Source organism: Cherax quadricarinatus, chromosome 27 (genome assembly GCF_038502225.1).
Source record: "Cherax quadricarinatus isolate ZL_2023a chromosome 27, ASM3850222v1, whole genome shotgun sequence".
NCBI lineage: Eukaryota > Metazoa > Arthropoda > Malacostraca > Decapoda > Parastacidae > Cherax > Cherax quadricarinatus.
In genome coordinates this window covers 1,232,952-1,255,542 of record NC_091318.1, presented here as the reverse complement: position 1 = coordinate 1,255,542, position 22,591 = coordinate 1,232,952, and the positions used below count along the sequence as shown (strand labels likewise).

The 22,591-nt window shown below is 41.0% G+C and overlaps 1 long non-coding RNA gene across 1 annotated transcript in view; it reads left to right on the top strand.

Annotated features, from left to right (window-relative positions):
* Nucleotides 1-22,202, top strand: part of LOC138853271 (uncharacterized) — a 63,856-nt gene extending 41,654 nt beyond the window's left edge. Inside the window, exon 3 of the long non-coding RNA XR_011392471.1 lies at nucleotides 20,520-22,202. This is a non-coding gene — a long non-coding RNA (uncharacterized lncRNA). The remainder of the gene's footprint in view (nucleotides 1-20,519) is intronic.
* Nucleotides 22,203-22,591: the final 389 nt, after the last annotated feature.

Below are 22,591 nucleotides of genomic sequence, written 5' to 3'. Positions count from 1 at the left end.
AAAGAATCACACACAAAGTGGGAGTTGTCACAGCTGCTCTTTGCTGATGACACTGTGCTCTTGGGAGATTCTGAAGAGAAGCTGCAGAGATTGGTGGATGAATTTGGTAGGGTGTGCAAAAGAAGAAAATTAAAAGTGAATACAGGAAAGAGTAAGGTTATGAGGATAACAAAAAGATTAGGTGATGAAAGATTGAATATCAGATTGGAGGGAGAGAGTATGGAGGAGGTGAACGTATTCAGATATTTGGGAGTGGACGTGTCAGCAGATGGGTCTATGAAAGATGAGGTGAATCATAGAATTGATGAGGGAAAAAGAGTGAGTGGTGCACTTAGGAGTCTGTGGAGACAAAGAACTTTGTCCTTGGAGGCAAAGAGGGGAATGTATGAGAGTATAGTTTTACCAACGCTCTTATATGGGTGTAAAGCATGGGTGATGAATGTTGCAGCGAGGAGAAGGCTGGAGGCAGTGGAGATGTCATGTCTGAGGGCAATGTGTGGTGTGAATATAATGCAGAGAATTCGTAGTTTGGAAGTTAGGAGGAGGTGCGGGATTACCAAAACTGTTGTCCACAGGGCTGAGGAAGGGTTGTTGAGGTGGTTCGGACATGTAGAGAGAATGGAGCGAAACAGAATAACTTCAAGAGTGTATCAGTCTGTAGTGGAAGGAAGGCGGGGTAGGGGTCGGCTTAGGAAAGGTTGGAGGGAGGGGGTAAAGGAGGTTTTGTGTGCGAGGGGCTTGGACTTCCAGCAGGCATGCGTGAGCGTGTTTGATAGGAGTGAATGGAGACAAATGGTTTTTAATACTTGACGTGCTGTTGGAGTGTGAGCAAAGTAACATTTATGATGGGATTCAGGGAAACCGGCAGGCCGGACTTGAGTCCTGGAGATGGGAAGTACAGTGCCTGCACTCTGAAGGAGGGGTGTTAATGTTGCAGTTTAAAAACTGTAGTGTAAAGCACCCTTCTGGCAAGACAGTGATGGAGTGAATGATGGTGAAAGTTTTTCTTTTTCGGGCCACCCTGCCTTGGTGGGAATCGGCAAGTGTGATAATAAAAAATAATAATAACGTCTGGTATTTCAAGAAAAAAGAAACTAATGAAAGTCACTCCACTCCACTAAGTACCATTATAATACTGGTTAGTTGCTACTACAACACTGTTCTGCTATTCACTGGTATCACTAGATTATATGCGAGTACACTAGCAGGCCAGGAAGATTATTAAAACAGCTGACCACTGTGGTAAGTTTCTGGCGACTTCTGTATAAAGAATTTTAGGAGTTGCTGGCTACTACCGTCGTTTCTGTCCGAATTTTGCACAGGTAGCCTTTCCCCTAACTGAATTAACAAGTCCAAAAACAAAGTTTTCATGGATCCAGGACTGTGAAGTTGCTTTTAACCATTTAAAAAGGTTGCTATTCTATTGCTAAGTCCTGATTTTAACTAACCATTCCACTTACAAATAGATGCCAGTGCGTATGCTTTGTGAGCCGCATTGTTACAGAAGGCTCCAAATTCTGACCTATTGCAACCTGTTTCTTATTTTTCTTCAAAGTTAAAGAAACGCCAAATTCATTACTCAACTATAGAAAAAGAAGCCTTAGCTCTTGTTGTATCCCTAGAGAATTTTGATGTATATTTAGGATCTTCTCCCCATCAGATATCAGTGTACTTTGATCACAATCCTTTGACCTTTATAAATACTATGAAATCGAAGAATGCCAGAATACTTCGTTGGGTTTTGAGAATTCAACCCTTCTCTATTACTATTTCCCATATAAAACGAAAACATAATCTCATTGCTGATACCCTCTCTAGGCCTTGAATCTTTATTTTTTTATATATTTTATTTAAAACGTAATATTACAACATAAAAATTAAATATATAGAAAAACATCAAGCTTTAACAAACAGGTATCCAAACTATAAAACATAAAAAGTGCATCATATTAAGTAATCAACATTCCAACTGTTACAACATACACTTCGAGCCTCCTAGGCCGTACAACATACAAAAGTAAAAAGTCAGATAATAGCTCTATGGCCCAACAGGTCCAACTACCATAAAAAATATACTAGAGACCTGCATTAATAAATCATAAACCCTTATTTCCTCCACCATGGTAATTGTTATATAACCAGATAGCCGGATATGTTTAGGTACATATTTTACAATACATGAAACAAGATGACAAAATGATATACCAAATATCAATATTCAAAGAATATAATTACCATGGATTCTAACACCTGAGCCAACATTTCTCTTATATAATGACCCTTACAGTCTTAAAATACACGGGTTCCTATAAACCCTCGAACCCAACCCACATATACCACATTTATCTATGAAATACAAGTTCCCCCCTTAAACACCTACCTTGACCGTCCCCCAGTACTCTACCACACAAGTCTGCCCAACTTTAATAATGCCATTTACGGCTTACATTACACAGTTCATAACGAATGTATTAATACCAGATCTAACAAAACTAACATAGATATGTAACAGTGTCACATGACACTGTGGATATTTTATTGAGGTGTTAATTATAATTATGCGTAACACTATGTAAAAATTTTAAATCCAACACTTTTTTCATTATATATACTGATTTTTTTTTTTTATATTTTAATTAAAACAAATATTACAATATAAAACTTAAATATAGAAACATAAAGTCTGAGCAAAAGGGTCTCCTTACTATAAAACATAACAAAGGGCATCCTGTGGGAAGGTTTACATTCCAACTGTTGCAAATTACCCTTAAGCGATCCATTCCTTATTACAACATACTGAAATAAAGAAAAACTATAATCTTTTCGTGTCTTAAAACGTTCTCCTACCACACACAGAAAATCTAGCGACCTGATTTTATAAATCTTATAACCCCTATCCCTCACCATGACAACTGCCATATAATATGATGACCTTCCCCATATCATATATGTGTAAGTACATATTTCACAATACATAAAAAAATTAAAAAATAACATGCCCGAAAATTATACTCATAAGAGTATAATTACTTTACAATACCATGATAAATGCCATCGAATCTGATGGCCTTCCCTAGATCATATAAGTTTAATTACATATTTTACAATATATAAAAACAAAGGACAAGATAATATACCGGAAATTAAAACTCAGAGTATAATTACCACCAAACATGGCTTCCCACACCTGAGCTAAAACTTTTCCCTTATGTAAAAAACCTTTGAGACTTATAATACACATGTTCCTATAAAAAAAACATTCAACCCAAATCCCGTACATCGCCTTTATTATCAAAAACAAGTTCCCCCTTTGAAAACCCACCTATGACCATTCCCCAAATCTCTATCACACAAAATTGCCTTACTATAAATAATGCCACTTACGGCTTATGTTACACATTACTAAATAATGTCAGTAAGGACACAGGATCTAACAAAAACCAACATAGATATATAAAATTGTGTCACATGACACTGTTGTTAATACATATATACACGTACATATATATATACACGCACACACACATACATACAAATACTCATACACACACACACACACAATTTTATTACGTTTTTATTATTTTTTTTAATTAACACTGGCCGATTCCCACCAAGGCAGGGTGGCCTGAAAAAGAAAAACTTTCACCATCATTCACTCCATCACTGTCTTGCCAGAAGGGTGCTTTACACTACAGTTTTTAAACTGCAACATTAACACCCCTCCTTCAGAGTGCAGGCACTGTACTTCCCATCTCCAGGACTCAAGTCCGGCCTGCCGGTTTCCCTGAATCCCTTCATAAATGTTACTTTGCTCACACTCCAACAGCACGTCAAGTATTAAAAACCATTTGTCTCCATTCACTCCTATCAAACACGCTCATGCATGCCTGCTGGAAGTCCAAGCCCCTCGCACACAAAACCTCCTTTATCCCCTCCCTCCAACCTTTCCTAGGCCGACCCCTACCCCGCCTTCCTTCCACTACAGACTGATACACTCTTGAAGTCATTCTGTTTCGTTCCATTCTCTCTACATGTCCGAACCACCTCAACAACCCTTCATCAGCCCTCTGGACAACTGATTTGGAAATCTCGCACCTCCTCCTAACTTCCAAACTACGAATTCTCTGAATTATATTTACACCACACATTGCTCTCAGACATGACATCTCCACTGCCTCCAGCCTTCTCCTCGCTGCAACATTCATCACCCATGCTTCACACCCATATAAGAGCGTTGGTAAAACTATACTCTCATGCATTCCCCTCTTTGCCTCCAAGGACAAAGTTCTTTGTCTCCAGACTTCTTAGTGCACCACTCGCCCTTTTCTCATCATCAATTCTATGATTCACCTTATCTTTCATAGACCCATCAGCTGACACGTCCACTCCAAAATATCTGAATACATTCACCTCCTCCATACTCTCTCCAATCTGATATCCAATCTTTCACCACCGAATCTTTTTGTTATTCTCATAACCTTACTCTTTCCTGTATTCACTTTTAATTTTCTTCTTTTGCATACCCTACCAAATTCATCCACCAACCTCTGCAACTTCTCTTCAGAATCTCCCAAGAGCACAGTGTCATCAGCAAAGAGCAACTGTGACAACTCCCACTTTGTGTGATTCTTTATCTTTTAACTCCACGCCTCTTGTCAAGACCCTCGCATTTACTTCTCTTACAACCCCATCTATAAATATATTAAACAACCACCGTGACATCACACATCCTTGTCTAAGGCCTACTTTTACTGGGAAATAATCCCCCTCTTTCCTACATACTCTAACTTGAGCCTCACTATCCTCGTATAAACTCTTCACTGCTTTCAATAACCTACCTCCTACACTATACACCTGCAACATCTGCCACATTGCCCCCCTATCCACCCTGTCATACGCCTTTTCCAAATCCATAAATGCCACAAAAACCTATTTAGCCTTATCTAAATACTGTTCACTTATATGTTTCACTGTAAACACCTGGTCCACACACCCCCTACCTTTCCTAAAGCCTCCTTGTTCATCTGCTATCCTATTCTCTGTCTTACTCTTAATTCTTTCAATAATAACTCTACCATACACTTTACCAGGTATACTCAACAGGCTTATCCCCCTATAATTTTTGCACTCTTTTGTACCCTTTGCCTTTATACAAAGGAACTATGCATGCTCTCTGCCAACCCCTAGGTACCTTACCCTATTCCATACATTTTTTAAATAATAGCACCAACCACTCCAAAACTATATCCCCTCGTGCTTTTAACATTTCTATCTTGATCCCATCAATCCCAGCTGCCTTACCCGCTTTCATTTTACCTACTGCCTCATGAACTTCCTCCAAATTCACAACTGGCTCTTCCTCACTCCTACAAGATGTTATTCCTCCTTGCCCTATACACGAAATCACAGCTTCCCTATCTTCATCAACATTTAACAATTCCTCAAAACATTCGCTCCATCTTCCCAATACCTCTAACTCTCCATTTAATAACTCTCCTCTCCTATTTTTAACTGACAAATCCATTTGTTCTCTAGGCTTCCTTAACTTGTTAATCTCACTCCAAAGCTTTTTCTTATTTTCAACAAAATTTGTTGATAACATCTCGCCCATTCTCTCATTTGCTCTCTTTTTACATTGCTTCACCACTCTCTTATCCTCTCTCTTTTTCTCCATATACTCTTCCCTCCTTGCATCACTTCTACTTTGTAAAAACCTCTCATATGCTAACTTTTTCTCCCTTACTACTCTCTCTGCATCATCATTCCACCAATCGCTCCTCTTCCCTCCTGCACCCACTTTCCTGTAACCACAAACTTCTGCTGAACACTCTAACACTACATTTTTAAACCTACCCTATACCTCTTCGACCCCATTGCCTATGCTCTCATTAGCCCATCTATCCTCCAATAGCTGTTTATATCTTACCCTAACTGCCTCCTCTTTTAGTTTATAAACCTTCACCTCTCTTTCCTTGTATCCCATCTACCTTTTACTCTGTGTAGCTACAACTAAAAAGTGATCTGATATATCTGTGGCCCCTCTATAAACATGTACATCCTGAAGTCTACTCAACAGTCTTTTATCTACCAATACATAATCCAACAAACTACTCTCATTTCGCCCTACATCATATCTTGTATACTTATTTATCCTCTTTTTCTTAAAATATGTATTACCTATAACTAAACCCCTTTCTATACAAAGTTCAATCAAAGGGCTCCCATTATCATTTACACCTGGCACCCCAAACTTACCTACCACACCCTTTCTAAAAGTTTCTCCTACTTTAGCATTTATATATATATATATATATATATATATATATATATATATATATATATAAGATTAAGGGTTGTGTATATATTTGAAGAGGGGGTTTCTCCGAGTGGAAGGTCATGTGGGGAAGGGTGTGCAAGCATTATATGAGGAGGCACGAAGGTGGTGGGTAGGATCAGAGATGAAAGAGTGTGAGGATGTGCTGCGAGCTTTATTGTATGTTAGAGATCCGTCTAGGATACGGGTGGGTGTTCTGGGGCGTGCTGTAGGGGTGAGGGTGATTGCGAATGTTGAGGGCATATACCCAATGTATGCATGGGGAGACATTTGGGTAAGGTTGCGGTTGGTGTGCATCAGACCAAGAGTGAGAGAGGTAATGTTTCGTTTCCTTCATGGAATATTGCCATCTGGTGTGGTGCTTCGGGAGAGAGGGTTGATGGTGGAGGACGTATGTAGGGTGTGTGGGGATAGGGAGACAGCTTTTCATGCAGTATATTTTTGTAAAAATTTGGAGTGTATACGGGAGTGGATGGGTGGGATTTTGAGGAGGGTGGGTGGGGGAGGGATATCGGTATTAAGGGCATTGAGTTTAGATGTGGGAGGTGTGGAAGAGTGTGCAGCGTGCTTTGGTGTACATTATACCGGATTTTGTTTTCGCATCATGGGCCATGAGGGGTAATGGGGATTGGGTGGTGCGAAAGAAGGTATTGGCTGCAACAATGTACAAAACACTTAGTCGTAATAGGGGGATATACGGAAGTAGATGGGAAAGGGCTTTTCCTGAAGGATATCGAAGTATGAATGTCAGAGGTTTGTTGGCGGAGTAAAAAAAAAAAAAAAAAAAAAAGGGGGGGGGAGGGATGTGTTAGGAATTTCAGGGGTTGCACCGGGCTCGTCTCAGAATTTGGGAACGTATGAGGAGTTCCTTGATATGGTGTGAAATGGCAGCGTAGTTGTGGAGTGTGTTTTAAGTAAGTTTGTGGTGGTTCGTAAGGGAAAAGTTAAGATTTTTATGGACATGGAAATAAGCAATATTTGTGTGAATGTGAAAAGTATACGGTCATACTCACGATGGTTTACTGATGTATGTAATGGATAAGTTAAATTTGGAATAGGTGGTAATGTATTATCAGGACTGGTGGTTGTATCAAAGCAAAGGACATGCGGGCATGATAAATGTCTGTGTACCAAATGTACTGCTAATAATGAGATAATGTAATGTGTGTGATTTTTATCATACATTATAGCAGTATGTAAAGAGAGAATTTCAAGTACTCAGTATGGGTTGTATATTAGTATTCGGTGAAGTTCAATGAATATTGTGAAGGCTTACTCAGCCCTGTAACAACTTCAGTCAGTATTACTAAGGTTGGCTCCTCCTCAGGAAAATTAATGAATAGAAAAAGAATAAAAACTGACAAACATAAACACTTTATTATTTAGGGAGCAAAGTTTCCTTAAAATGGACTTGAGAATCGAATGCTGGTGCTCAATCCTCCCATTACAGCTGGGATGATAGGGTGTGGTGAAGAGAGGCTTCACTCCCAGAAGTTGGTATAGATGTTGCATTAAGTCAGATGTGAATTGTGTCCCACGGTCAGACAAAATTTCTCTAGGGATGCTCACTCTGGAGAAGATGGACAAAAGGGTTTCAGCCACCTCTGTAGTAGTTATGGTCTTTAAGGGAACGGCTTCAGGGAAACTCGAAGCATAATCAACTAATGTTAATATATATCTATGTCCCCCAGATGAAAGTGGAGATAAAGGACCAACGATGTCAATAGCTACTCTTTCAAACGGTACCGTAAAGATAGGCATTTTGACCATAGGTACTCGCCTGGTACCTCGGGAGGATGACAGTTGGCAAACTTTACACGATCTACAATAGGTAGTGACATCTGAGGACATTTTTGGCCAAAAATAGGTTTCTCTAATTTTATTTAAGGTTTTACGATGCGAGAAATGTCCGGCCACTGGCAGGTCATGAGCCATTTTAAGAAGTATCTCTGCATTGACTTGGAACAACTAAGATGGAATAGTCTATCTCATCTGAATTTAATTTGAATACTGACTTGTACAAGATACATTTTATATATTCAAATTTATATGAAAAGTTTTTCCTTTGGATAACTTGATTTTGTTTAGCGGCATTATGGCAATTCTGAAGAGAAGGGCAATTACGTTGTAAATTGACAAAGGAGTCCTTCGATACATCTAAAGGCTTAGGTAAAATCAAAGGATGGACAGTAGGAGAAGCCTGGGCTTTGGTCTGAACCCTAGTCAAGACATTTATGGTATCGGAGGTGATATCTTTACTTTCATCTAACAAGTGAACCGGTGATCCTACTACCTCGAGACATTGTCTCATCTGAACTTTCGAAGGGCTTCTCTGACTCTACAGGAAGAGGATCTTTGGTGATGAAAGGTCAATCTCAGAAGGAAGAATGGCACCTTTTACATTACCTATTAGCACGGAGCAAGAAGTGATGGGAGCTAGTACGGCTTCAGACCAACCTGTGAACCATTTACACCTAATGTAACAATGGATGGTAGGAAAAGTGTCCGTACAGCCCAAGTAGTCTGAAAGTATAGCAGAGGAATGAGTTTCTTTAAGGTTAGGGAACAGCTTATCAGAAATGACTATATATGTGCATCCAGTGTCTCGTAAAATGGTAGATACATTAAGTACATTAACTGTTCCTGAACAGAAGGGTGCTTGGTCATTACAGTCTTAAAACATCTTCCAACTTTTTGGACCTTCTTAGAAGGACAATCTGGACGTTTATGTCCCTTAACACCACACAAATGACAAACAGGAATAAAAGAAGTCATTTTACTTTCCACTAGAGGCTTTGATTTCTTAAGGTCTGATGAACCCTTGCCCTTAGGGTTCGATCCCTTTAGGTCTTTATAGGAATTGTGAGCCTCAGCATACAGGTCAGCAGCCTCAGCAACTTCCTCAGCTTTAATCAGGTTACGTTCTCTAATGAATGTTCGTATCTGGTGAGGAAGAGCTGTCAGGAACTGGTCAGCAACCATGAAGTCTCTAAGAGATTCATAACTGTGATCAATTCCTGAACACACTATCCAAAAGTCTAACAAACGAAAGAGTGTTACCTGTAACTGCTGAAAGTTCTGGCCAGGCTGTAAGGTGGCATACCTGAAATCTTTCCTGTAAGAATTAGTGGTTTTTTGATATGCTTTAAGGATTGCCTTCTTCAGTAGGTTATAATTACATATATCCTGCGACAAAGTTGCATAGATATTCAAAGCGGTACCAGAAAATAACATTCCTAACCTGGTAGCCCAGGTGTCAGCAGGCCATTCACAGGGAGGTAAATTAGGTGTTGGAATATGTGCACTAGCTGCATGATGTTCAAGTACTCCTTCCTCTAATTGTTGTTGTGTCAAAGTTAACATTTTATTCTCTAATTCAAGGCGAGATTTTTCGAGCTCGCGATCCTTTTCTCTAACTCAAGTTCTCTATCTTTTTCCTCATGTTCTCTAGTTTTTTCCTCAACTTCTCTATCCTTTGCTCTTTCCTCAAGTTCTCTTAATTTAACCTGTTCCTCACGTATCTTAGCTTATTCCTCACGTATTTTAGCTTGTTCCTCACGTTCTCAAGCTCTTTCTTCACGATCAAGTCTAACATGCTCCTTTTTGTCTTCTTTCTCTCTGTCTTTCTTGGATTTCTCTCTCAATTCTCTCTCTCTCCTTTTTCTCCTGTCTTTCAAGGTTCTCTTTCTCCTTTTTCTCTTCTCTTTCGATTCTCTGTCTCTCCTTTTCTTCATCTCTTTTCCTTTCTGTCTTTCTTCTCTCTCAGTTCTCTCTTTCAAGTCTTTCCTGGATCTTAGCACTAATGAAAGATTCTAAATTTTTCCCTGTTATTCCTAACTTACTTCCAGGGTTCATCCAAAACTGGTATTCCTCCATGCTTGCAAGAATAACTTAAACTATCAGGGGAAATGAAACGGGTATTAAAGAAAACGGAGGGTTCAATTCCTGCTCCGCTCAAACTGTAAATAAACCAGAGGGCTCGATCCCTGCTTCAATTAAACAATATGTATTAATTAAATGAAGGGTTCTATGCCAGCTCCGAGCAAACAGTAAGTAGAATGGGGTCACTTGACCATCCAATCTTCTCACCAACAAATCAAGTGTGTCCTATGACAGTTCCCTTGATATAATAAAGAGCTCAATTAAACAAATTGTCACTGGAAAATCTTGTGTCCCGAGAGTCTAATCCTCCAAAGTGTTTCAAGCTCACACAAAAATAGATGGCAGAATTAACTAGAATTCCTGCCTTGACTTGACTTGACTTACAATAAATTGAGACTATAACAATCACCAAATCTTTTAAATACCTGTACTGTAGTCCTACCATAGAGAATGATTACTCATGGCTGGTGGTAACCGTCTGTGGTATGCGGCGTTGAAGTTCCAATGGTAGATTCGAGATGGAGTTGAATCTTGATTCCGTAGAGTTGATCCTGGCAAGGTCGCCACTTGTGAAGGCTTATTCAGCCCTGTAACAACTTCAGTCAGTATTACTAAGGCTGGCTCCTCCTCAGGAAAATTAATGTATAGAAAAAGAATAAAAACTGACAAACAAAACACTTTATTGTTTAGAAAATATAAAATATAAAACACTTAAATATGAAGTATTAATCCTACATTAAAGAAAATGAAAAATGAAAAATATAAATGATAACTGAATTCAACGCTAATATAAATGTATATAAAACGTGGGTGTCTGGTGTTGGTGACACTGCGTGTTGTTGAAATCGTAGCCGTTGCTGATGATGGGGGAGGGAGGGTCGCAGGTGTTGACGACAACCCACCGGCTCGTTCTTCACAGATTTTCTAGCTTTCAATAATCCTTCCAGATGACAGGAAAGCAGGTTTTCTCCACTGCAAAGATGAGGGGTTATATCCTGCTACTTGCATACACAAACAGGTAAGTGGATCAAAATTCGGGACATCTCAGAACGTTAGTCCGTCTCCTTCAATTCTACTCGTTGATTGGCAGGTGACCCTCTCTGTCATCAAAGCTGGAAAGATAGACAGGTTACCCACTGCTTAAGAAATCACTCTCCATGATAAGTACAATACCTAAAAGATGTGGTGATTATTACAACAGTCAACTTAGAGCAAGACTGAAAGGACTAAGTTTATTACTGGTCAAATGTGAAGCTTTCAACCAATAAATCCACAAGAATACAAGGCAGGCATGTACTTACAGTAGTGCTGGGAGCTGCGAGTCTAGTGATTACTGTTTGGACTGGAGCCCCACACGTCACCTTTCGGGATTTTTTTTTTATATTTTATTTAAAACCAATACAGTTTAACATAAAAATAAAGAAACAGTATGGATCTCAATCAAATTAACTGACAAACGGATTGCACCTATATGCACGCAAGATATTGCTGCCAAACATACAACAAGAACTTACGGCAAGAACATAACTAAAAAAATACTGTCACAGGGTCATGAATTGACATATATACACATTCATTAATGCAAAACCTTGCATATATATAACTTGTACATATAACATGACATCTGACAAAGGCTCAATACACTTGAACATAAAATATACAAAGAAGTTATGTCAGTTAAATCTCATCCTTCGCATTAATCAAAAAACCAAAACCTAACATCATAATCTTAATAGAACATCTACATACGTATCCCTAACAATACAGCTTTACATATACCAACATACGAAAAAAAACATAAACCATCTAGATATGTCTGTATACCATACAGACTAAAACTTAACATCAAGAACTTAGCATTGACACCAAACCGGTATCAGGGTACAGACCATAATTATAAACTTTAAAAAGAATCGAGTCATACATATATAAAGTATTACATAACGTCTGACCCATGACAAAGGCTCAATACAATAGAAAGGGATATATATATATATATATATATATATATATATATATATATATATATATATATATATATATATATATATATATATATATATACACGCCCACACCCACACACACACACCCACACACACACAGGAGGGTCAGGGGAGACATGATAACGACATATAAAATACTGCATGGAATAGACAAGGTGGACAAAGACAGGATGTTCCAGGGAGGGGACACAGAAACAAGAGGCCACAATTGGAAGTTGAAGACACAAATGAGTCAGAGAGATTATTTTTTTTTATTATCACACCGGCCGATTCCCACCAAGGCAGGGTGGCCCGAAAAAGAAAAACTTTCACCATCATTCACTCCATCACTGTCTTGCCAGAAGGGTGCTTTACACTACAGTTTTTAAACTGCAACATTAACACCCCTCCTTCAGAGTGCAGGCACTGTACTTCCCATCTCCAGGACTCAAGTCCGGCCTGCCGGTTTCCCTGAATCCCTTCATAAATGTTACTTTGCTCACACTCCAACAGCACGTCAAGTATTAAAAACCATTTGTCTCCATTCACTCCTATCAAACACGCTCACGCATGCCTGCTGGAAGTCCAAGCCCCTCGCACACAAAACCTCCTTTACCCCCTCCCTCCAACCCTTCCTAGGCCGACCCCTACCCCGCCTTCCTTCCACTACAGACTGATACACTCTTGAAGTCATTCTGTTTCGCTCCATTCTCTCTACATGTCCGAACCACCTCAACAACCCTTCCTCAGCCCTGTGGACAACAGTTTTGGTAATCCCGCACCTCCTCCTAACTTCCAAACTACGAATTCTCTGCATTATATTCACACCACACATTGCCCTCAGACATGACATCTCCACTGCCTCCAGCCTTCTCCTCGCTGCAACATTCATCACCCACGCTTCACACCCATATAAGAGCGTTGGTAAAACTATACTCTCATACATTCCCCTCTTTGCCTCCAAGGACAAAGTTCTTTGTCTCCACAGACTCCTAAGTGCACCACTCACTCTTTTTCCCTCATCAATTCTATGATTCACCTCATCTTTCATAGACCCATCCGCTGACACGTCCACTCCCAAATATCTGAATACGTTCACCTCCTCCATACTCTCTCCCTCCAATCTGATATTCAATCTTTCATCACCTAATCTTTTTGTTATCCTCATAACCTTACTCTTTCCTGTATTCACCTTTAATTTTCTTCTTTTGCACACCCTACCAAATTCATCCACCAATCTCTGCAACTTCTCTTCAGAATCTCCCAAGAGCACAGTGTCATCAGCAAAGAGCAGCTGTGACAACTCCCACTTTGTGTGTGATTCTTTATCTTTTAACTCCACGCCTCTTGCCAAGACCCTCGCATTTACTTCTCTTACAACCCCATCTATAAATATATTAAACAACCACGGTGACATCACACATCCTTGTCTAAGGCCTACTTTTACTGGGAAAAAATTTCCCTCTTTCCTACATACTCTAACTTGAGCCTCACTATCCTCGTAAAAACTCTTCACTGCTTTCAGTAACCTACCTCCTACACCATACACTTGCAACATCTGCCACATTGCCCCCCTATCCACCCTGTCATACGCCTTTTCCAAATCCATAAATGCCACAAAGACCTCTTTAGCCTTATCTAAATACTGTTCACTTATATGTTTCACTGTAAACACCTGGTCCACACACCCCCTACCTTTCCTAAAGCCTCCTTGTTCATCTGCTATCCTATTCTCCGTCTTACTCTTAATTCTTTCAATTATAACTCTACCATACACTTTACCAGGTACACTCAACAGACTTATCCCCCTATAATTTTTGCACTCTCTTTTATCCCCTTTGCCTTTATACAAAGGAACTATGCATGCTCTCTGCCAATCCCTAGGTACCTTACCCTCTTCCATACATTTATTAAATAATTGCACCAACCACTCCAAAACTATATCCCCACCTGCTTTTAACATTTCTATCTTTATCCCATCAATCCCGGCTGCCTTACCCCCTTTCATTTTACCTACTGCCTCACGAACTTCCCCCACACTCACAACTGGCTCTTCCTCACTCCTACAAGATGTTATTCCTCCTTGCCCTATACACGAAATCACAGCTTCCCTATCTTCATCAACATTTAACAATTCCTCAAAATATTCCTTCCATCTTCCCAATACCTCTAACTCTCCATTTAATAACTCTCCTCTCCTATTTTTAACTGACAAATCCATTTGTTCTCTAGGCTTTCTTAACTTGTTAATCTCACTCCAAAACTTTTTCTTATTTTCAACAAAATTTGTTGATAACATCTCACCCACTCTCTCATTTGCTCTCTTTTTACATTGCTTCACCACTCTCTTAACTTCTCTCTTTTTCTCCATATACTCTTCCCTCCTTGCATCACTTCTACTTTGTAAAAACTTCTCATATGCTAACTTTTTCTCCCTTACTACTCTCTTTACATCATCATTCCACCAATCGCTCCTCTTCCCTCCTGCACCCACTTTCCTGTAACCACAAACTTCTGCTGAACACTCTAACACTACATTTTTAAACCTACCCCATACCTCTTCGACCCCATTGCCTATGCTCTCATTAGCCCATCTATCCTCCAATAGCTGTTTATATCTTACCCTAACTGCCTCCTCTTTTAGTTTATAAACCTTCACCTCTCTCTTCCCTGATGCTTCTATTCTCCTTGTATCCCATCTACCTTTTACTCTCAGTGTAGCTACAACTAGAAAGTGATCTGATATATCTGTGGCCCCTCTATAAACATGTACATCCTGAAGTCTACTCAACAGTCTTTTATCTACCAATACATAATCCAACAAACTACTGTCATTTCGCCCTACATCATATCGTGTATACTTATTTATCCTCTTTTTCTTAAAATATGTATTACCTATAACTAAACCCCTTTCTATACAAAGTTCAATCAAAGGGCTCCCATTATCATTTACACCTGGCACCCCAAACTTACCTACCACACCCTCTCTAAAAGTTTCTCCTACTTTAGCATTCAAGTCCCCTACCACAATTACTCTCTCACTTGGTTCAAAGGCTCCTATACATTCACTTAACATCTCCCAAAATCTCTCTCTCTCCTCTGCATTCCTCTCTTCTCCAGGTGCATACACGCTTATTATGACCCACTTCTCGCATCCAACCTTTACTTTAATCCACATAATTCTTGAATTTACACATTCATATTCTCTTTTCTCCTTCCATAACTGATCATTTAACATTACTGCTACCCCTTCCTTTGCTCTAACTCTCTCAGATACTCCAGATTTAATCCCATTTATTTCCCCCCACTGAAACTCTCCTACCCCCTTCAGCTTTGTTTCGCTTAGGGCCAGGACATCCAACTTCTTTTCATTCATAACATCAGCAATCATCTGTTTCTTGTCATCCGCACTACATCCACGCACATTTAAGCAACCCAGTTTTATAAAGTTTTTCTTCTTCTCTTTTTTAGTAATTGTATACAGGAGAAGGGGTTACTAGCCCATTGCTCCCGGCATTTTAGTCGCCTCATACGACACGCATGGCTTACGGAGGAAAGATTCTTTTCCACTTCCCCATGGACAATAGAAGAAATAAAAAAGAACAAGAGCTATTTAGAAAAAGGAGAAAAACCTAGATGTATGTATATATATATATGCATGTGCGTGTCTGTGAAGTGTGACCAAAGTGTAAGTAGGAGTAGCAAGATATCCCTGTTATCTTAGCGTGTTTATGAGACAGAAAAAGAAACCAGCAATCCTACCATCATGCAAAACAGTTACAGGTTTTTGTTTCACAGTCATCTGGCAGGACGGTAGTACTTCCCTGGGTGGTTCAGTCATAGAGTTGTAAGGCAGTGGAATAGCCTAGAAAATGACGTAGTGCAGGCAGGAACCATACACAGTTTTAAGACGAGGTTTGATAAAGCTCATGGAGCGGGGAGAGAGAGGGCCCAGTAGCAACCGGTGAAGAGGCGGGGCCAGGAGCTAAGACTCGACCCCTGCAACCACAAATAGGTGAGTACAAATAGGCGAGTACACGTACACACAAAAAGTTTCACAAAATCACATTAATCAGATGCACTGTATGCACAAAGCAAAACAGTATATAAGTATATCTCACCGTGCAAAAACTCAGCAAGTAACATAAATACAAACTAAAACACACTTCATGTCGCAAATAACTTACTACTCAAGAATCGTGTCATACAAGACTGATACACATCAAATTATACATAAAAAAATCTACTATATTATACCTACATTCTGTAAAGTGTTATATCTAACATAATGAGACCTTGAGCTCTACATCCACACTTGGCTGCCATAAAGTCTCAATGAAAACCAGGAAACCTTTCCAAACCCACATTCACAACACTCTCACGACCCCCCCCCCAAAGGAGGAGAGCCCGTTGTGACCCCCTGACTCCCTCCAACCTATGAAAACCCCTTCACTCACTCATTATCAATCACAGATTTACGAGAATCCCTAACGTTAGCATTCTATACCCCTCTGAGAAAGCCTGATCCCACCTCCTCCCATCCAAATCTCTGTTACGACACATCGTACGATAGAACGTTACCACAATAACCTTTCTTCTCTCCTCACTATCCCCTCTCCCCCTCATCACCCACGACATATATAATCTACCATGATATAATCTAAAGCTCTTATGACACCCTCGTCTAACCCACCCGTATCTAGACTTAAAGCACGCAGAACCGACACCCCACGGCCCCCCACCCTCTGTACCAACCTACTTAACCAGCACCTAACCTCCTCTAGCCCTTCACAAAAGTAAACTACATGGAATGCAGTCTCATCCCCTCCACAGATACCACACACCCCGCCCTCTACAACCTGTCTGTTTCGTAGTATCTCACCAGACGGAAGGATCCCATGCAGGAAACGAAACATCACCTCACGCGCCCGAGGGTTTAACTTCATTTTACTAAATCTAAACCAAACACTCTTCCATGCATACATGGGGAACAAACCCTCAACTGGGATAACGCACCTACCTACAAGTAACCTACACACAACCCTTATACGAACCTTTCTCAGTTCCTTAACCAACATCACAGCCCTCAAAACGAATTCGCATTCCCTCAACTCCATTCCTCGATACCACACACACCAAGCCTGTCGTGTATCATTCCCAACTGCCCCGCGTTCACACCCTCACGCAACACTTCCCATTTAATAAACACACATTTAGCCCTCCGTCTCAAATCCATCAACCCCAACCCACCCTGACTTACAGGTAACATTACAACTTCCCTCCGTAACCAATCACAACGTGAACCCCACAAAAATTTGTACACCCTTCTTAGAATTCCCGCAATCGCTGTCCCTGTAATTGGGAACACAGCTTCAACATGCCAAATCTTACTATACAGTAAAATGTTTACGACTATCACTCGCTGTATAAGAGTTAGGTGCTGGGGTCTCAGAACACCTAGACGCCCCACGATCCTTTCCAATAACCTATCCGAGTTTTCCTCCCGCGCCGCAACCATGTCATCCTTATAAATAATACCACAAATCTTTAAAGACATCGCCCATTCTTTAACAACATTACATCTCCACCCAAGAACCCAACCCCATGCACCTTGACTTCGCACTATTTACCTGCATACCCGTGGCACTTCCAAATAATTGCACAACCTCGTCCAACACTCCCATTGACATCCCTTCACGAATGAGCACAGTGGTGTCGTCAACGTATCCAATTAAACCCGGCCAGGACCTCCCACCCCCCACACTTCCCTCACATGGCGTACATAAGCTGCTGTCAACCATTCTACAAAAGGGGTCCTGGAAAAACGCAAACAATACTTGGGACATGGGGCATCCCTGTCTAAGGCCTCTATCCAATGCAATATCCCTCCCCATACACCCATTAATCTGTATCCTCATTTTCGCCCCCTTGTATAGCGTATTTACCCACTAGACTATTTCCTCCCCAAAACCCTGTCTCCTAAGTATAACCTGCAAAGCTCCCCTTTCCACTCTATCATATGCTCCCTGCCAATCTAGAGCCAACAAAGCCGCCCCTTCACCCCCACCCTTAGCTTCCACAAAACTTCTCAGTATCCCATGTCCTTCAAACATTGACCTTCCTGGCAACCCAAACTGAGATTTTGACACTACCCTTCCCACAACACATTTGAACCTATTACCTAAAATTTTTGCGAACACCTTATATATATATATAGTCTGCACACAGCAGTGATATGGCTCGGTACTCCCGAAGGGTGGGCTGCCCCTTGACCTTCGGGACCAACACTACAACTGCTGTTACCTGCTTCTCCCCCAACGTACCCTTCTCCTTCATACGATTAAATAACCTAACTATAAATCCCTTTATTAACGTCCAATGTTGTAAATAAAATTCTACTGGGAAACCGTCAATACCCGGTGCTTTCCCCTTCTTCATTCCCCTTAACGCATTCTCTATTTCCTCTGCTGTAATAGTCCCACCTGAAGCCTTTCTATCACTATTTCCTAAATTACACGTCACATACGTACACACCTTGTCCAACGCCACGTCACCCCCCCCCCCCCACTGTTCCAGTAGTTCTCGTACCAAGCCTCCGCATACGCACATCCCATTTGTGGTTCGTATCTCCTGCCCTGTTCTGTAATTCCCAACCATCTCCGTTACCTCTAAACATGGGATAGCTGTCACCGCCTGCCTTTGCTTTTGATGCCACAAAACACACGCTGACGGCTTGTCGCCCCAAAGCACCTCTTCCACCCCTGCCTGCACCCTTACAGCTTGAAACATTTCATTTTGCAACACCCTCAACCTCTCCTTTATTTCAGCTATTTCATCCATAGGAAAATTATTCCCACCAACCCCCCACCCATAGCAACCTCTTAACCTATCCTCTAAATAGTTAGGCAGTCCATATTTTAAATTATTAATACGTTTCCCTTCTCTCACATAAAACTTTCTAATCCTTTCCTTTGCAACACTATCCCACCATGTCACAATGTCATCCACTCCCTGTTCTTCCACACTAAGCTCCCTCCATAGGACTGAAAACCCCTCCAACCCCTCCACATCACCTAATACACTTATATAGAAGTTATTGGAAATTAAATATATGTCCGCGAGCGTCCCCCACCCAACCTCCACCACCACTGCCCTATGATCTGACACTGTAGCCTCCACAGTACTGAAAGATTTCACATCCACTCCCCGAGAGAGGTACACTCTTATCTAGTCTCGCAGCATATCCACTCCTAACAAACGTATATTCAGTCTCCCACACCGCCCCCCCGAAGGCATCACATAACCTATCATCCCTTAATAAATCCCTAAGAGCCACAGACATATATCCAGCCCCTTTTGGGTCCACATCAGCCACCCTGATTACACTATTCCAATCCCCACCAACTTTTGCTACCTCTGGCAGAGCACTTAAGAAAAACACAAGATCCTCACACACAAAATCATTTTTTACCTTGATGTTATTTTCTGCCGGCGCATACACACTCACAAAAGACACTCGCTTACCCATCCACCACCCATCCACACGCAACACCCTCCCTCCCCCTCCTCCCTCGCTTCTCTGCAAAACAAATGGGCTCGTCTCCCTTATTAAAATTCCCACACCACCTTTTAGACTGGGAGATGGCAGGGTAACTACTCGAAATCCTGCCACCTCCAACACCCTACCCTCTTTAAAATTGTGCTCCTGCAGGAACACAACATCCACTCTAGATTTGTTCAGGAAATTACGAAACCAATCTCTCTTCATACCGCTACATAACCCATTAACATTTACAGACATACACCTAAGGCCTATTAAAGTTTCCACCCCAGCCTCCTCTCATCACTCTTTACAACTCCAGAGCTTGAATTTAAGTTTGACACCTTCAGAGTGCTCTCTTTCCCTCCCCCCTTCTTCCGGTGCCTCCTATCATGGCTACCACCACCTACACCACTACCTTCACACTTCTCCTCAGTCTGTTTCCCAGGTCTTTGTGCAGGCATAAGGACGTCATCAGAATCTGACGTAGCCGCCCTCTTTCTCGTGACCGTCATGTTACACATATCTTGATCAGATGTTGCCTCTCGATGAACCTCCACCTCTACCTGAGAATGGTTTAATGATTCAACGGACGACTCCAAACCACCATCACGTCCCAAATTATCATGTCTCCGACTTTCTGGAAGCGACGGCTCTCAGATGACACCACGCCAAGATGTAACGTCCCTCTCTGGTGGTGACAAAGTTTTCAACACCTCCACCAATTCTTCCTCAATCTCGAGAACCTTCTCCTGTAATTGCTGCTCCTCCTTATCCACAGGAGACGATACCTGATCAGGCAGCTGGGGGAGGGACTCCAACTCGCCGCCAGTCCTGTGTGCCCGATCCACTATCTCGCTCCACAAAACACCACGCCCTCCATCCGATGTTTGTTTTTCACCTGCCACCTTTGAAGCAGGGGCTGCGACATCCACCGCAGGTCCAGGCACACGTCTTCACTTGTCACAGGTCGCCGCTATATGATCATACCACATAGGCGGCATGTACGTCGTTGTGCTGGGTACATTACCACTACCTGCGTCCAGAAATCTTGTAGATACACATAGGACGGTATTGGGTGCCTCAACGTCATTTTGAGGTTGAAAGAACCCTCTGGATAACCAGCATAGGCACCTGCCACCCACGTACCATGTTGAGCATAATGCACCGTCCCATATGTCTCAAAAACTTTCCTTATATCTGCCTCGTCCACCTCAAAGGGAACGTTGCTTAACGTGATCCACGTATAATGCCGTGAAACATCTATCACTTACACTGACAGCTGGTGTGATGCTAAGACTTACGTCCTGAAACCTGGTGACTAACGATTCATAAACCGAAGCTGATAGCAGTTTGACGAATATTCTTTGACTTCCTTTTAATGCTACACCATACAAGTCACTATCTTGTACACCATATGTCTCCCGGATGATCTTTGGAAATAAGACTTGCGCAGAACTAGGCGTTATCATTCCTTTCCTTTAAGTAGCTCAATGCCTACAGTATTTATCCTGCGTCTCAAACTAACCGCCATCTTGACAATCACAGTGCACCTATGTTGTTAACAGAGGCGTGACAGCACCACTTCACACCACTGCAGCCAGGTAACTGACAAGGGAGCTCGCCTACAAACAGCAGAGGGGTGCAGAGCACAACCGCACGCTACCATGGTCAGGCAGTGAATGAACGTTAGTCCGTCTCCTTCAATTCTACTCGTTGATTGGCAGGTGACCCTCTCTGTCATCCAAGCTGGAAAGATAGACAGGTTACCCACTGCTTAAGAAATAACTCTCCATGATAAGTACAATACCTAAAAGATGTGGTGATTATTACAACAGTCAACTTAGAGCAAGACTGAAAGGACTAAGTTTATTATTGGTCAAAAGTGAAGCTTTCAACCAATAAATCCACTAGAATACAAGGCAGGCATGTACTTACAGTAGTGCTGGGAGCTATGAGTCTAGTGATTACTGTTTGGACTGGAGCCCCACACGTCACCTTTCGGGATTGGGGAGGAAGGAGGGGAAGGGATAGCCGGAGCTAGACTGACCCTACCTTAACAAGCAGCTGGCAATCAAACTATTGTTACTATATCGCTACTCCTATCTATTGAACTTTTCCCTCACAAATATTATTGACGTGATGGGTACATAAGGACATGTGTTCATGTACAATGTGTAAAGTAGGGTTAGGATGGTGATGCAAGAAATGCTACGGTCTATAGAATGAGAATACAGTACTTGTTTAAGTTAATGTTTAATAGTAATGACTATGTATATTTTATTATATGGTAGAAGTAGTTTGTTACTTAAAAATGGAAATTATATTTGAAAAATATTACTAAATATACGTGATTGTGTAAGTTCGCTTGTAGGATGATGTAGTGTTTGTTCGCTTGTGGGATGAATGTTGTGTATGGAAGTGAGGTGGGACGAATCATTTGTTATATTATACTGTGTTTAGTTTTTTCTGTGGTGAGGTGTGGAGATTGTTATTTTCCAACCTTTATTTGTTTCGTAATTTTTTGAGGTGTTATGTATTATGTATTTGTATATGAAGTTTAATATACAACAATAGTAAGTGTGTAAAGAATTTCTGGATAATTGAGAATGTCTTCGTACATACAGTTTTATGTAAAATGTAAATACCTGTGACATTCTTTGAGTTATATTGAATGTTGTGTTTATGGCTGCAGTTTTGGATGTACTAAACCCACCTGTATTTGAAGATGTGGGCTGTCTTTAGTTTAGTTAAATGTATGGTATGTGTGATGGAGTTTTTTCTGGGGGGTTTCAAACTTTTTTAGTTGAACGTGTGTTTTCTTAAGTATAAGTTTAGTGCTAAGGTAGGGAA